This window comes from Schistocerca cancellata, chromosome 10, assembly GCF_023864275.1.
Source record: "Schistocerca cancellata isolate TAMUIC-IGC-003103 chromosome 10, iqSchCanc2.1, whole genome shotgun sequence".
Lineage (NCBI taxonomy): Eukaryota > Metazoa > Arthropoda > Insecta > Orthoptera > Acrididae > Schistocerca > Schistocerca cancellata.
Genome location: NC_064635.1, coordinates 162,134,473 through 162,152,599, shown reverse-complemented (window position 1 = coordinate 162,152,599; position 18,127 = coordinate 162,134,473). Strand labels below are relative to the sequence as shown.

Genomic DNA, 18,127 nt, shown 5'->3' with positions numbered 1-18,127 from the left:
CGTTTATGTGGCAGACGATAATACATATCCTCAGATATGGTACTAAGGTAAAGCTGGAGCTCATCGACTTAGGAATGATACTGGGTGGTTATAATTAAAGTACAGCTACCCACAGAGGTCCAGTGTGGACTGTAACTGTAGTATGACAGCGAAACTTGGCAGATACGCTAAGGCTTAATGCGGAACAGATTTATGCTGGGAAACTTAGTTCCAATTTTAGCCATAAGGTTCAATTTCTGTATGCAGTGGTCTAGGAAGAGGACCTGGGCAGAAACGGTCTAAGAAGGGAGAAACGCGTAATGACGGGTTTTATTGTTAACCGCCGCTTGCACTATTTGTTCAATGTGAGCACAGGAGATGACTACGAGATACTGCATGCGTAAAGCATCATCAGCAACTGCGGCAGATTTACATTTTGTGGCCAAAATAGGAACTAATTTTTTTTTTCAGCGTAAATCTGTTCTGCAATGCAGCATTAGCATCTCTACCACGTTTCGCTGCCATACGATAATTACAGCCCACACTACAGGGCCTCCGTGAGAAGCTGCACTTTAATCATAAGCACCCGGTATTTAATGAGCAGAATCGATGTCACTGGCATACGAGTTTCTAAGGCCACTGCCACTGGAAGGAAAGGCAGGTGCCAAGATCTGCGACAACATTATAAGGCAGAATAATACGTTTCTACTGACCACATCAACCAGCTTACTTGTACGAGGTGCATTCAAGTTCTAAGGCCTAGGATTTTTTTTTCTCCGGACTGGAAAGAGATAGAAACATGCGCATTGTTTTAAAATGAGGCCGCGTTCATTGTCAATGCGTCCCAGAGATGGCAGCACTGTACGGCAGATGGAATTTTACCGCCAGCGGCGAGAATGAGAACTGTTTTAAATACTTAAAATGGCGACGTTTTCCTTACTTGAACAGCATGCAATCATTCGTTTTCTGAATTTGTGAAACCAATTGAAATTCATCGACAGTTGAAGGAGACGTGTGGTGATGGAGTTATGGATGTATCGAAAGTGCGTTCGTGGGTGCGACAGTTTAATGAAGGCAGAACATCGTGTGACAACAAACCGAAACAACCTCTGGCTCGCACAAGCCGGTCTGACGACATGATCGAGAAAGTGGAGAGAATTGTTTTGGGGAATCGCCGAATGACTGTTGAAAAGATCACCTCCAGAGTTGGCATTTCTGTGGGTTCTGTGCACACAATCCTGCATGACGACCTGAAAATGCGAAAAGTGTCACCCAGGTGGGTGCCACGAATGCTGACGGGCGACCACACGGCTGCCCGTGTGGAATGTTGCCGAGCAATGTTGACACGCAACGACAGCAAGAATGGGACTTTCTTTTCGTCGGTTGTGACAATGGATGAGACGTGGATGCCATTTTTCAATCCAGAAACAAAGCGCCAGTCAGCTCAATGGAAGCACACAGATTCACCGCCACCAAAAAAATTTCGGGTAACCGCCAGTGCTGAAAAAATGGTGTCCATGTTCTGGGACAGCGAGGGCGCAATCCTTACCCATTGCGTTCCAAAGGGCACTACGGTAACAGGTGCATCCTACGAAAATGTTTTGAAGAACACATTCCTTCCTGCACTGCAACAAAAACGTCCGGGAAGGGCTGCGCGTGTGCTGTTTCACCAAGACAACGCACCCGCACATCGAGCTAACGTTACGCAAGTTTCTTCGTGATAACAACTTTGAAGTGATTCCTCATGCTCCCTCCTCACCTGACCTGGCTCCTAGTGACTTTTGGCTTTTTCCAACAATGAAAGACACTCTCCGTGGCCGCACATTCACCAGCCGTGCTGCTATTGCCTCAGCGATTTTCCAGTGGTCAAAACAGACTCCTAAAGAAGCCTTCGCCGCTGCCATGGAATCATGGCGTCAGCGTTGTGAAAAATGTGTACGTCTGCAGGGCGATTACGTCGAGAAGTAACGCCAGTTTCATCGATTTCGGGTGAGTAGTTAATTAGAAAAAAAAATCGGAGGCCTTAGAACTTGAATGCACCTCGTACGTTACCGAAGTGTGAAATCTCCGTTAGGAAAAGAACCACGCTACACCAAGCACTCTTATCTACCTATCAATCTGAAATTTCTTCGCGAGCACTAGAATAAAATTGCACTGGAAGCCCTTCAGGATTTTTGTTGGCGTACCACCGGGAGACCCGGGCTCTCTTTAGTGTCAAACTTAGCCGTGCCTCCAGTAGACCCTGGGTGTTGAGACACTTTTCCCGCTGCGACACAGAGCGGCGAATGGCTGTCTCATTGAATTCCCGGGGCTGTGATTTTGACCAGTTCCTCACGTACAGCTGGAAGTCGCAGTACACACGAGTGCACAGTCGGTGTGTAGGATTTGACGAAGTCATATTGTACAGTCTCACACTGCCTTCACGAGTCACTGGTCAGCCGTTGCGTTACGATTGTGTATATTTAACTGGAGGAGAAAAGAATCGAAGCTTTACAGGAAAATGCTGATAATTACGTGCCCTCAGAAAGCTCGTGGTCTCGCAGTAGCGCTCTCGCTTCCCGACAACGGGGTCCCGGGTTAGATTCCCAGCGGGATCAGGGATTTTCACCTGCCTGGGTGGTGTTGCGTCGTCGTCGTCGTCGTCGTCGTCGTCGTCATTCATCCCCATTACGGTCGGAGGAAGGCAATGACAAACCAATTCCGCTGGGACCTTGCGTAGTACGGATGTGCGGGTCTCCCGCATCGTCCCCTACGCTCTGTCAAGGAGTATGGGACCACATCATCATCATCATCATCAAAAAAATAGATTAGTAATTTCTAAACTGCATCAGCAAGGAAAGTAAAATGCGGAAAATAAGTTCAAGAAGGGGGCAGAGGGGTAAGACAACGAGTTAAGACATCAGAGAAGAACCTCCATGTTCGCAGAGAACAAAAATTTTAGAAGACGAAGATTGGAATAAACAGAGAAAATCCGAAATACAGTGTCAAAACAGTGGAGACTGTTCAAGTATGTTAACTAACTACTGTAGTGTATGGGGCCTGTGGTGGCTTGTTACAAGGCATTATTATTTGTCTGATTTGTTATGCTACCTGCCTTTGCTGCTCTGAGAAGACCCTCAGGCCAAAATGTAGCATGAAAGGATCGGTTTTTTGTAGGTGCTAACGTAAAGCTGCAGAAGTATACTGTGTTGTTGCGGCTGGGATCAGCACAGTTGCTTCTATCCGCTCATCCACTGCATTCAGTGAACCCACCCACGAGGTGCACATCGCCCAACTCCTCGCCAATAAACCTATCCACTTTGCTATAAGTCACTCTTGTCTGTCAACTAACACTGCCGCGAAGACAAACCAGAGAAATGCAGGTGTTTTCTGTGCAATACAAATTGAAAGGTAAACAGGGATGAGAAATAAAACGAAATTCAATTCCTAACGAGGTACCGGATACCACGGGTTCCTTGTACCAAAATTCTCAGAAAATATCGCAAAAAAAAGTCATCTGAATTGGTTATTTGGAAACTTTATGCTGCCATTTCAACCGTATGACTAACAACACAAGTTGTTCGCATCAACAAATACGCTGACTTACTTTATTGTAACCTTTCCCCGTTTCTCTCTGGATCATCGAGGTATTTCAGTAACAGTTTATCTCAGACTCTTACAGAAATGAGCTCCCTGTTAATATTAGTGGACATCAGGCGGGGAAAGAGAACGCCACGGTAAAAAACCCTTTAAAGAGACTTCCATTAAAGTGCTCTAAGTCCAGGAATTTAATTTATTGCAGACTTTGAACGTGAGATTAAATTACTCGCGAAACGCCCACAAAGTGTTACTCTGCTGCGAGAGAAGCAGCATTAAAGTCCGCAATTAAAAAACTTTAGTTTGTGAATACTGCAATGAAGCACCGCATCAAAACAACACCCCCCCCCCCCCACCACAACTTCCGCTTTCACAGGCAGCATGCCAGTAAACGCTCAAGCAGTTACGAGGGGAATGAGGGGGCATTATATCTGTACCACGTGGGACAAACCTCGCAACTGATCTTCGCCGAAGAGGGTTGTGCAGGCAGGATGCGGTAAGGCGACGTGGCATGTTACGTTGTAATTGTCATAGACACGCCACGGCAGGCAGTAAGCATGTCTCAAGCTTTACAGCAACTTTTACTGGGTCTATCTCCTAGCGCATTTTCTCTTGTGTTTCAGCAGATATTTGCAATTTCGTTTTGTATTGTGTAACCAGTCACACGAGGCAAATACCGAGTGAGGTGGCGTAGCGGTTATTCTGGATCGCATTCGGAAGGACGACGGTGTAAACCCGCGTGTCCCGCCATCCTGGTTAATAAGGTTTTCCGTGATTTTCCTAAATCGCTTCAGGCAAACGCCGGGATGGTGCCTTCGAAAGGGCACGGCCTCCTTACTTCCTCATCCTTCCCTAATCCGATGGGACCAACGACGTCGCTATTTGGACACCGACCAACCGACCGACCGACCGACCGACCGACCGACGCTCATCAAGTCTTGCAACGCCCAGTGTTCACGGATACGTAGTTTCGTTTCTCCTTACAAACAAAATGATTTTTAAAGAGGAATTTTACGTGCTCATTCGATAGAACGTTCCCAGATTAGTGTAGTGCGACATTTCGTTTATCGATATGTATTAAAAGGGACAGGGAGAAACCCTGTATACATTCACTAAAATTTAATTAAATGCAACCAGTAGATATGAAATAAATGTAATGATATTAGTGCAATTCTTTCAGAAACGCTGAGTCTGCAATGGCATGAATGTGTCTCATGAAATGGAAATTTGTGGCTGACATGTATTCGAACTCAGATTTTTTGCTTACCGTGAGCAATCGCCTTAAACAACTGGACCTCCCAAGCACGCTTGCAGTGACACACAATGTTGGCTGGGTCAGTACTGGTGGCGTGTCCTGACAGTGCAGTACACCAACTGTTGATGGTAAGGCGCGTGCTCGCAATGACATCCTGGTTCCATTACCGGGTACGACATATTAATTCTACAATGTTTTGAGTTCAACTATGGAGTGGTATTGAATTAGATATTCAGCATGTGTTCTTTTCCTCCCAGCGTTGCTTCATTCCTTCACCGTAATCTTTTTACGTTCTTCTGTCCATTCCGAATGTTGTTGGATTGACTACCCAGCTTTTTTTTCTTTTTTGAGAACTAGAGTTCTAAATTTCATTCTGTCTTGTCCGATTTCTTCTTCAACGTTAATTTCCTTTAGATGTTCGTTAACTTCAGTTTGCCACTTGTGGTTTTCCAGACTAAGGTTAGGTTTTTCTTTGAAAGCCTCCTGGTGTCTTCTGTATACGTAGCCCTAAATCTGTAATCCCCCTTTCCTGGTGGCACCTGTGATTTTTCTGTAGCTTGATACTGATATAGCTGTCTCATATAATTCAAATTTCACATTTTGTCCAATGATTTACCAAAAACTATTTTTCTTTTTTTTTCTTGTTTTCATTGGGGATCTGTCACTAGCTTAATTTTATCCAAATTTTGCATTTGTGAACTTTGACTTTATTCAACACACAGGTGCAGGAATAACAACGCCTCCAGTCTCAATTTTACGTGTTCCATAGAATTACGCGATGCATTTCAGGCCCTGTGCGTCCGTCATAAAGTTCATTTTTACAGCACTTTGCTGATCTACACTATGTGATAAAACGTATCCGGACACCTGGCTGAAAATGACTTACAAGTTCGTGGTGCCCTCCATCGGTAATGCTGGAATTTAATACGGTGATGGTCCACAACATCCCAAAGGTGGTTTATAGGATTCAAGTCAGGACTCTGTGCAGGGCAGTTCATTACAGGCGTTACTGTCGTGTAACCACTCCGCCACAGGCCGTGGATTATGGAGAGGTGCTCGATCGCGTTGAAAGATGCAGTCGCCATCCCCGAATTGTTCTTCGACAGCGGGAAGCAAGAAGGTGCTCAAGACACCAACGTAGGCCTGTGCTGCCACGCCAAACAACAAGGGGTGCAAACCTGCTCCATGAAAAACACGACCACACCGGAACACCACCGCCTCCGAATTTTACTGTTGGCGCTACACACGCTCTCCGATCACGTTCACCGGTTGTGTACCGTGATTCGTCATTCCACGCAACGTTTTTCCACTGTTCAAGCGTCCAATGTTTACGCTCCTTACATCAAGTGAGGAGTCGTTTGGCATTTATCAGCGTGATGCGTGGCTCATGAGCAGACGCTCGACCATGAAATCGAAGTTTTCTCACCTCCCGCCTAACTGTCATTGTACTTGCAGTACATCTCGATGCAGTTTAGAATTCCTTTGTGATCGTCTGGATAGATGTCTGCGTATTACACATTACGACCCTCTTCAGCTGTTGGTCTGACAGTCAACATACGAGGCCGGGCTTTAGGTTTTTGTGCTGTACGAGTTCCTTCACGTTTCCACTTCACTATCACATCGGAAACAGTGGACCTAGGGATGTTTAGGAGTGTGGAAATCTCGAGTACAGACGTATGACACAAGTAACGCCGACCGCGTTCCAAGTCCGGGAGTTCCGCGGAGCGCCCCAATCTGCTCTCTCACGATGTCTAATGACCACTGAGGCCGCTGACACGGAGTACCTGGCAGCACAATGCACCTAATATGAGAAACATGTTTTGGGGGTGTCCGGATACTTTTGATCACATAGTGTGTAACTGTGAAGTGTTTCCAAAACTTGTAAACAGATGCGCGCCTTGAGTGACGCGATGTGCGATGACAAGGGATAAATCTGCGTCTGCTGGTGTTAATAGGTTAGAGATATTCTTCCTTGATTGTTCGGAATGTGTATTTCATCTCACTCACGACCGAAAGAAAATTATTTATTAAGATGATTTGCACTTGATGACAGACAACGCAACGTGCAATTTTCCATGTTGGTATACCGATTGTTTTTCCACCTGTTCGGTTTGTATGGTCTCCATACTATTGCAACTCTCTCTCTCTCTCTCTCTCTCTCTCTCTCTCTCTCTCTCTCTCTGTCTCCCTCTCTCTTTTTTTTTTCTTTCTTTCTCCCCCTCCCCTTTAGCGCCACCGGTTCAACAATTCCTCCTATAGAATACACTTGAAATTGTCTAGTTGGGAAGGCTACAAGTCGATTGTTGCATCTCATCTGGGCTCTTCCATGTAGTCCATCTGACGTGAAATTTATTCATAAATTGTATAGATGCTGTTTCAGATCGTATGTCACTATTCTCCTACTTCATTATCATCGTCTAAAAAACCAACCGTACAAAAAAAAATGGTTCAAATGGCTCTGAGCACTAAGGGACTTAACATCTGTGGTCATCAGTCCCCCTGAACTTAGAGCTACTTAAACCTAACTAACCTAAGGACATCACACACATCCATGCCCGAGGCAGGATTCGAACCTGCGACCGTAGCAGTCGCGCGGTTCCGGACTGCGCGCCTAGAACCGCTAGACCACCGCGGCCGGCACATAAAAAATATTCCATTATTTAATAGTAATACAAAACCTGAAACCCAACACCATGTTGCACTATTTAACTGTTACTAAGATATAGCGGAAACGAGAGTGGTCTAGAAAAGAAAAAAAAAACAGAAGGGGAAGAAGTTAATACGATACGGTGTGGGGTAGACGGAAAGGCAATAAACCACTGAATTACAAAAAATATTTTAAATGATAATGAAGACACTACGAGTTGTGCTTTTAAGCTTAAGACAATGCGAAAATGCTAGGTGCAGGTTTTTCCCCTCTGGGAGCGTTAAAACGAATCTGCAGCTACACAATGGGGCTAAGTAGGCGGATGTTGTACTCACCGTTCTGTCACGAAGGAATCAGCTCCGGAACCCCACAGCTGTGTGCGGCTGTGTCTGGGAACACACGGGAGACAAAGACACTATATAGTACTCCACGACACTGCGAAGACATGTTAGCACTAGCGTGCAAAATTCTGAGACACCTTACCAGCGCAGAGCGGAGCTTTAATTTCGACCGGCCTGGCTCTTTCAGCGCGAAACAAACATTTCTTTGTTTCGGCAGAATGGTGTCACACCTTTCAGAAAGGTTTTTTTGGCAGTTGTAACGTTCCATTTTGGGAACATCCCTGAGTGGCCTCGCACTGACTCATCGACGTACAACATTGTGTATGCTGTAGCGTTAGCATGTGTGTTATTTTTCGGCTTATAGTTTGTCTATTTTGAGTGCATTTCGTCAGAGCTGTGACGAAGATGACATTTGTGACTACACAAGCGGCAATATTCGGAAGTGGTAATGTTGTGGAAGTAAAACAGACGATTATTAGTTAAGTAAGTACAGAGTATTTAGCTGCGATCGGGGTGAAGTAGCGCACGCCTGCACTAGGTGTAAGTTATTTGTGTGGTTCAAAATGGCGGACACGAGCAGCATTATTATTTGCTTTATTTAAACTAGAGGTCAGTACAGGAAATTTCAGGTTAGAAATGTAAGCAAAATGGTTCAAATGGCTGTGAGCACTATGGGACTTAACATCTGATGTCATCAGTCCCCTAGAACTTAGAACTACTTAAACCTAACTAACCTAAGGACATCACACACACCCATGCCCGAGGCAGGATTCGAACCTGCGACCGTAGCAGTCTCGCGGTTCCGGACTGAAGCGTCTAGAACCGCACGGCCACCGCGGCCGGCAAAATGTAAGCAGATGTCGTATGCGATTACTCTGTTGTAATAAATGGAAATGTGCGCCCGAAGGCAACTAGAATTCAACTGCAAACTCTTGTTTTTCAGCAGCTTCATGTCCCAAGCCATAAAGTATTTTGCAAACTGGCAATGATTTTTGTAAATTCGTTAAGAACGACACTGTATCTATTGCTGCGTACACACTAAATTCACTATCGTTTAACTTTGCCAGACGTAACCAACTCATTTAAAACTACTACTCTAATTCCCGGCTGGGTGGGGAATTTTCTCTGCCCGGGTGTTTTTGTTGTCATTTCATCATTCGTACAAGTGGCAAGATTGGACTATGTAAAGATGGGGAACTCGTACGAGCGCTGATAACAGAGTAGTTGAGCGTCCCACAAACCAATCATCTGTTTTGACTCTGCAGGCAATTGCTGTACCAATTTTAGAGCTGAACGGAGTTCGCAACATTCATTCCAGGGTACAACCATGCTCCACCGGCGGGTACGTACTCCTGTGGAACAGCTTCAGCCATCTGGAAGGGCTCGCACTGTGGGCCTGCAGGAAACTTGATGGACGTATTGACGGATTGCCGAACATGTTGGGAACAATGTATCGGTTGTGTGTCGCTGCTTTCAACAGTGGTCTATGGAACATCGCCACGCGTGGTGACCGGGTTGTGGAATCCCGCCTAGTGCAGACGTATGTCATAGTCTAAGCCAGGGCTTCCCATAGTGTGGTCCGCGGACCCCTTAGGGGTCCGCAGGCTCTTTCTAGGGGGTCCGCGACCACCTTTCACCAAATCGTGAAAATAATGAGTAAAATTATTGACTAAAAATGTGAAAATGAAGCTCATCACTATTTTTTTTTCGTGTGTAAAACATGTGTACTTTTACTTCAGGTCGTATTCCAAAGCAACCTTTGCGGTTCCTAAGTGAGAACGTATACACAGTCTAGTGCCGGAGAATGCGGCTTCTCTGATCGACTGTTTCGCAACAATACGGGGGTCGTTTGTGCGCCGGCCCACGGCGCTAGATGCGCAGAAACCTTTTACGCATGCGCGGAGCGAGCTTTGTCGACCAATCACAGCGCTCGCTGGCACGTATGCGGCCCCAGGCATCGTTAAATGTTAAAACTTGCTTTGTCAGTGCACTACCTATTTCATAAGTCGATTTTTGACCTTCAAGTTGTTTTCATTCATCTCTAAACCAAAGACTATTGATACTTCGGAGGGGAGGGGGGGGGGGGGGGAGTCATTGGGAACATGGCACTTGCATTAAGAAGCTTCCACTTCCAAAGGGTTTCGCTCTGGTATTTAAAGTTACTGTGCTCTTGACTGACTAGAGGTCCGCCGTGGATTTTCGACTGAAGAAGGGGTCCGCCAGCTGAAAAGGTTGGGAATCCCTGGTCTAAGCATTGTGAGAGCAGCGGTGACCGACCGAATGTCGTCGAGGGACGAAATTCGGAGACTTGTTGGACGTATGTCACCAGGGGCCAATGGGAACCATTTGCTGGCATCATGACTAAAATCACGTGTGCCTCGGGCAAGGCTATTACTGACACTACGACATCCATCGTGACTTCTTCTTCTTGTTGTTAAAGGGTCGATTGGAGAGTGGAAAGGCGGTCTGTTATCTTCAGAGATGAGAGCAGATTCCGTATGTGTGCGAGTGAAGGACGTTCGCGTGTATGGCGTGAGCTGCCTATTCCAGAATGCATTCGCCCACTGTGCAAGGGTCCCCATCACAGGCTTCATGGTCCAGGGGTAGGGGGGAGTGACAGTTAACAATAACTCGCGGTCATATTTGGTGTTTCTGCCGGCTACATTGCACAGACTGTTATCCTCGTGCTACTGCCATTTCTTCGACAGGAAGGTGGGAGGCTTTTTCAGCACGACAGTGCACGACCGTATACAGCTGATGCCATGCAACATACGCTTCGTGGTGTGGAAGAACTGCCCTTGCCAGCAAGGTCAGCACACCTCACTCGCTGCCCAGAGCCTGAAAAATCGATTGTGAAATTGTAACAGGCGCGAGAAGTTTGGGAAAATTATCGCAGGAATCCATCTGGCACTTTCATTTATCTGGTGTTGCATGCGAGAACAGGCGCTTGCGTTGCCGCCAAAGGAGGTTACACTGTGCATTTATGCAGCTGTTTACGCGATTTTTGTGACTGTTTGATTTGAAATTGTTATGTATTGCTACGGTGGTGAACTACCTGCCACATAACTTGTCAAAATGAGCTTATCCTTGAGAGTGTTAATTTTTTCCGGCAGTGTAAATATATTCACATACACAGAATGCTGCTAACTGTCTATTAATTTTTCAATCATAAATAAATCAACATATCTTAACACCGTAAATCTTTTTTAGCCGAACCCCAAGATAAGCAATATTGCTACTTTTTTCTTGACCTGGCAGGTTTATTAAGCTTCTCATCCCCCTGTGCCTAATCAGCTATATCCATAAGAACGTACCTCCTCTTCAATGCCCCTCCCATTTCCACGTACATGAAATTAGGTTTATGTTCAAAATCGTGACTATGAATGATATTTCAGTTTTTATCTGCAGCACGCACAAAAAATGAACTTTGTGTTTACCGAATTTCTTTGTTTACCAAATTTCTTTGTTTACCGAATTTCTTTGTTTACCGAATTTCTTTGCTTACCGAATTTCTTTGCTTACCGAATTTCTTTGCTTACCGAATTTCTTTGCTTACCGAATTTCTTTGCTTACCGAATTTCTTTGCTTACCGAATTTCTTTGCTTACCGAATTTCTTTGCTTACCGAATTTCTTTGCTTACCGAATTTCTTTGCTTACCGAATTTCTTTGCTTACCGAATTTCTTTGCTTACCGAATTGTTTAAATTTTATTTTTGTGCTTCATCAAAGCTATTACTTACTGCTATTCATGCTGGAAGCAATACCAGGAATGCAAATAATTTGGTTATAAAATATTAGCTGACAGAATTTTGTGTTTAGAACGAACAGAGGATCTTTAAACATCTGTTACTCTCACTTTGTGTGAGCAGGGCTGCCTGCTGTAAAAGTTTCCAGCCAAAAATCTCAACGGGGCAGGAGTGTGTACCTCAATTCAGAGTCTCCGGAAGAGGATTTTTAACTCTCGTCAGATCGGCTAGTGACAAAGAGAAACCTCGCGACAAGCTACGTTGGACTGGGGAATCTGAACTACTTTCATCCCAATTCTTGTTAAATTACTGCTTTTCAATTTTACCATGAGAGAGAGAGAGAGAGAGAGAGAGAGAGAGAGAGAGAGAGAGAGAGAGAGTAAATTAACGTTACACTTTTATTTTCTGCTGCGTAAACACTAAATTCACTATCGCTTAACTTTGCCAGACGTAATCCACTCACTCGAAACTACTACTCTAATTCCCGGAGGCAGCAACGCTAGGCAATAGACCATGACCTGCGAACATTCGCTTGGCTTGTTTGGGGAAAGAGACCCGACAGCGAGGTCATCGGTCTCATCGGATTAGGGAAGGAAGTCGGCCGTGCCCTTTCAGAGGAACCATCCTGGCATTTGCCTGGAGCGATTTAGGGAAATCACGGAAAACCAAAATCAGGACGGCCGGACGCGGGATTGAGCCGTCGTCCTCCCGAATGCGAGTCCAGCGTCTAACCACTGCGCCACCTCGCTCGGTCGACCTGCGAACAGTCAACACACAGGGTGCACAGACAAACCCCCTAGGATCCCTCTGATCGCCGATGACCGTGACAAATGAATCACTAACACTTAAGCGCCTCAGTATGCATATATCATACTCTGGCGCCTCTGAACAGTCCTTGAGGATATTCCATTTTTTCTGACAGTGTAGCTACAGCAGCAGCAACCACCACCACCACCACCACCACCACCACCACCACCACCACCACCACCGTCTGATAGAGGAGATTCAAAACTCGGGATAAAGCAACTGGCGTACCACATACCCACGCCCAGTAACACCGTATCTAGGGAAATACTTTTAAGTACTTAAAACGGTAAACTTAAGCTAAGTGTTACATAATTAGTACAAGAATAATCGTCCCGCCCGTTACATGCGTTCCACAGACTGCTCTAGAGCGCGGTCTTTTCCGTAGTTTGTCATCGGCGACGTTGCCAACGGGTAGGTGGGGAGTGAGCTTATGCACGCCATGAGCCAAGTCTGCTGCTGCTCTGCTTCCTTCTTGGCTGCTTTATTAAAACCTACTATTGTTAATACCACCGCACGTGATGTACGCGAGTCAGTAGGAGTCCAAAGTGAACAGCCGCTTTTCCCTGTAGGAAGTAGTTTCTTACAAAACAACTTGAAATGCCCTTGCGTACGCCGTAGATGCTTGCTGTGGGAGGGCGGACAGGGGGGGGGGGGGGGGCACAGGAGGCAGCTCTGACAACACTGTCGGAGAGAGACAGCCTCCAGTGTAACAGGAGCTCTGGTTATTTTTTCCGGCTGCGCTCGGTGTGTTTTGACTGCCGGTCGTTAGTACTCTGCTTCCTCACTACTGACGGGCCACCAGCGCCGCTTCTGTTACCGTACCACGTCAACTGTAACTCCGCATGCGTGCTTATTCGTCCGGCAGGAAGAGGTCCAAGGTCCGCGAGAAACTACCGTTACCTCTGCTAACACTTAACAGGATGCAGATTTGAAATGCAGCTCGCAACTCCCACATATCATACCAGAACGTGTTCAGTCTTCGTCTATGCGTGGTTCAGTGGGCAAACGTGTGTCGTAAATAGCATTCGGCGTGGGAGAGGGGTCAAACCATTATGCAAAAATACAGTTTTTTGTTGAATACGTTTATGTGGATTATCTTAGGGTATGCTTCTTTTCTATTTTGTTCATACATAGAGGATCGGTGCTCGGACACCAATTTCCTAAAGAAGTACGACACTGTTTTAAAAGCTCGAACTACCGCCTTTGAAAATCAGAATATTTCCAAGCACTGTTAAGTTACTTATTAAGATACTAAGTAACAAATTTCTCGGTGGCTGACTGCACAGAGCAAAGATCTTCCCATCGTAAACTTGCTGGTTATAATCTCATCACTTTTATTTAAATACCATATTTGTTTACAAATACTCACTTTGTATTAAAATAAAATTTCGATTTTGAAGCACTAATCGCATGAAAATGCTATTAAAGGTAAATTAAAATTTGGTGCAATAATCCGAAACGTCACACAGAAAATAAAACACTATTTCTACAGACGGAACTATATCACTGATGTTTATTTAACAATACCGCATTTCGTATGGTTCGTATCAAATTTCAGTGTACTTTGAGAGCACTAGCAACGTTACTAATGCGAGATACGAACCTGGAACTATACAACAACCGCCAGGCTTTAACGCTATGCATTAAGCATAATTTAAAACTGTCTTGTATTAAAGAACGCTCGGAAATAATGCTTTCAAAATAAGCCTAGTTTTTTAAGAACTGGCGTAGAAAATTTATCACCAGGAGTTGGGCTTAAAATCCTGTAGTACTTATAAAGAAAGACTACGATGACAGAGAGGGGCGTAAGGTCGCCTTGGTTACAAGAGCCTACGCAAAGTCGCTGGCCTCACTGTGGTATGACTGTTCATCTTTACTTTTCAGAATTTGCCTTAAATAGATGTGTTACCATTTCTTGCAACGTCTCTCAAGTAGCCCGTACTGCATCAAACTTTTCCAAAAATTGGTTCTTTTCTATCTATGGGTCTGTCAAACAAGCCTGTACTGAGACCAACAAAGTTTGTCAATTTAACATGCCTGTTGAAATAGACGCTAGTCATGCTGTGGAGTGTTTTGAAACGTGTGGAGATGGGTACCAATGCAGAGGAAGTATCTCTTGGATTGACTTTAATAATGTCTGTAGAGAAGAGAAAGAAAATAAGACGCTGCTCCAGGGAATGGTTGATATGGGGGTGGGGGGGCTATACAGATGAAAATCGGCTAACAAAACTATTACAGCTGCTTAGCTCTTACAATGGAAAAGAAGACAAGTATGAGAAAATTTATTGTCTCCTACTTGGTCCTCTAATTCTATTCTATTCTATCGCTTGAGCCTTGTCCTGCAGTTACGCAGGGTCAGTAATTGTTAATCGGATTTGGCATGTTAATGGTTAAGGGGTGGCCGGATGCCCTTTCTGCCGCCACCCCGTACCCCTCAGGTCTGCGTCGAGTGTAATCCATGGAATAGTGCGAAAGTGTTCAGATGTCTGCGAGCCGTGTAACTAAGGCGGAACATGGGTACCAGCCCGGTATTCACCTAGTGGGATGTGGAAAACCGCCTAAAACAACATACCAGCTGGCCGGCGCATCGGCCCTCGTTGTCAATCCGCCGGGCGGATTCGATCCGGGGCCAGCGCGCCTACCCGAGTCCAGGAAGCAGCGCGTTAGCGCTCTCTGCTACCCTGGCGGGTTCTACTTGGTCCTCTAATGATTTATTAAAATACCACGAACATACACAACGTCCGTGAAAGGAGAGCTTTTTCTTTATTTTATGGCATTCCCGCTTGTATGTTGCGCGTACAACACTGAGCTTCTTCCTACCCTTTTACTGCGTCATATATGACTGGGAAAGACGCAGCACCTCGACCATTTTGGTGCTATTTTTTATCCTTGATCGTACAGGGTGACAATTATTGAACTATATGAAAAAATTAAATTAGTTACGAATCACAGCGTGCACACACTTTATTCAACATGTTAACGTTACTATGGATATTCGGACTTAGGTTACGACATGTTCGATATGCCAGTCACCCTTGGGATGAGCGTCGGAACATCGATGCTGTCGATGACCACCTGAATGGCTGTTTTCAGCTCAGCATTGTCTTTAATATAGCCCCTAAAAAGGAGTCACATGGTTCAGATCCGGAGAATATGGAGGCCAATCCAGGCCCATGTCAGTGGCCTCTGGGTACCCCACAGCCAGAATGCGGTCCCCAAAGTGCTCCTCCAGGACCAAACACACTCCTGCTTCGATGCGGCTGATCTCACATCTCTGAACCACATCTTGTCGAAAGCAGGGTCACTTTGGAAATAGGGATGAAATCATCTTCCAAAACCTTCACGTACTGTTCGGTAGTCACCGTCCCATCAAGGAATATCGCACCGATTATTCCGTGATTGGACACTGCACACCACAATCATCCGTTGAAGGTGAAGATTCTCAGTCCTCCAAATGCGCCAGTTTCGCTTATTGATGAACCCATCCAAATGGAAGTGAGCTTCGTCGCTAAGCCAAACCATGCATACGCTAACTAATTCCCATCATGCCCCATGACCAACCGTGCATTTTGAACGCCAAAACGCAAATCGTTCAGAAGTTATGAAGATACTATTTCGTAAAGTTCAATAAATGTCATCCTGTAGTTTTCTCACAGTTTTGGAAAAACGATACACTGAGATGAATTGCAATAAATTTCGCGAAACAAGTTCGGCGAAACACCAATACAAGCAACTTCCACCAGTCAAACATGCCGTCAATCGAAATTTCTGTCAAATACGTTCTATGTTTTACTAACAAGTAGCGCCGTATAAAATCAGAAATTTTACAAACTAAGTAAAGTTTGACATTGTTTTGTGACATATGGAGGCCCTTTAAAGAAGATTCCAGTTTACACTACCCGGTTTCCACCTGAGGCAATTTTCTTCGTGAAAAGTAAGAAAATCAGCACTTTTCTACTCGAAATTTGGTAAGTGAGATTTAATGCGATGCCGCCGACTACGTAATCCCGTCTTCGTCATACACAGGATGTCAACGAGGGCAGACGTGCCCTTCAAACGCTTACCATCTGTCATCCGCGAGGCGCCAGCAGCTCTGCCACTGATATTCTCCCTTGATGGATGGCCGCCGTAATTTGAAAGCGATGGTGCGACTGCGCGCTAATGGCTACCGTAGCCTCGCTTAAAGGAGAACTCGCGTAGTCTGGCAGCCACGTTGAAAGCAACTGCCAATGCGAAGACAATGACGAGAGCTACACTGCACACTACCTTTCCCCTCAACACACTGCCCTCGCAAAGGCGGGGCAGGTGCTTTCTCCAGCGCCTTACATTCCCATCCTTGCAAGGCACGATGTTTTAAAGACGGTGCGAACAATGAGCGACTTCTACGATCCGAAAATTACTTCTGATGGATATTGAACGTTGTTTCTGGGGACTTAACAGCATGCTCAACGAACTAACAGAAGAGACCGGAGAGAAATATTCACAGAATCGGGTCAAGAGCTGTGACACTGTCTCCAGTAATGGCGAGGACACTGGAAGAGTATGGGTAAAAGAAATTGTATGACGTACACTGATGAAGGGAAGTGCGCGGCCAAACGCTTCTCTGGAACAAAGGTGGAGTGGGAAATGTATCCCGTCTCTCCCCCCCCCCCCCCTTCAATCCCTTCACCTATGTGTCGACGCTAGGAGCGAATATCACACAAGGGAAAGTCATTCAATGCATTACGCGTGAGATGGACAACTGACTCAGTGTTCAAATGTAGAGTGGTAAGATTTTGGGTTTCGACTTTTGATTGATAGAACATTTAAACACTATCGTCTATCGTCGGAGAGGTACCTCCACACGGATTCTTTTATTTTGTTTTTAACTTACGAGAAGCCTTCAGCGTCATTCCGCACAAAAAAGAAACACTTCCTTAAGGAATACCTGAACAACAATGCGGGTGAAATAAAGATTCCAAGCCAACAATACCCACCGCTTCTTCTTTGGGCAGGATTCGTCAGAAGTTAAAGTAACGTCAGGTACGAATGAAAGAAATGTGAGGCTGTTCGCAAATAACTCGACTGTATACAGTGAGCTTAGGTCGCCAGATATTTGCTACCAACAGCATGTGATCATAACTTCGTGGAAAGATCAAAGTTGAGCCCTCAATATAATGATTTGTGTAAATAGAATAAACGACCTGATATCATTGCGCAATATGATCAGCGATAAATTACAAAAACCAAGTAACTTTTTATCGTTTTATGGTATGTGATTAGGTAGACAAATGACAGCCTAAATGTATCAGGCTGCGTAACGACTTTCTCTGTTAGAAAAACGCAAGTGCCAAACACCTGCCGACAGAAGATCGGCTTCTGCAGTTAGGAACGAATACGGCGTACAGTTCTAATTCCTTAAGAATTGTGAAAACAACACGCTCCCAGCTACTGCAGACAACGCCTGGACTCATCCATTTTTCGCAGTATATTTCCTTCCTCGAGCGCTTCTCCAGCAAACTACGCAGTAGAGATTCTGCGAAACTTTCGAGTAGTAGACAGGCACTGGGAGAAGCAAAGCTGACAATCAGTCGCAAGGCGGTGCCCGAATAGCTCATGCTGTAGGAAGGAAGGAAAGTTTGGGTTCAACGTCCCGTGAACATCGAGGTCATTAGAGATGGAACACAAACTCTGAATGTTTCACGGGTGGGGAAGGAAACTGTCCGTGCCCCTTCAAAGGAACCATCCTGGCATTTGCCTAGAGCGATTTAGCGAAATCACGGAAAATCTATTCTGG

The 18,127-nt window shown here is 45.3% G+C and overlaps 1 protein-coding gene across 5 annotated transcripts in view; it reads right to left on the bottom strand.

Moving 5' to 3' along the window:
- LOC126106859 (spectrin beta chain) overlaps positions 1-18,127 on the bottom strand; it is a 484,283-nt gene that overhangs the window by 406,073 nt on the left and 60,083 nt on the right. For all 5 annotated transcript variants that reach the window (XM_049913255.1, XM_049913253.1, XM_049913254.1 and 2 more), the window contains exon 2: positions 7,793-7,846. The gene's annotated coding sequence lies outside the window, so the exon portion shown is untranslated. The remainder of the gene's footprint in view (positions 1-7,792; positions 7,847-18,127) is intronic.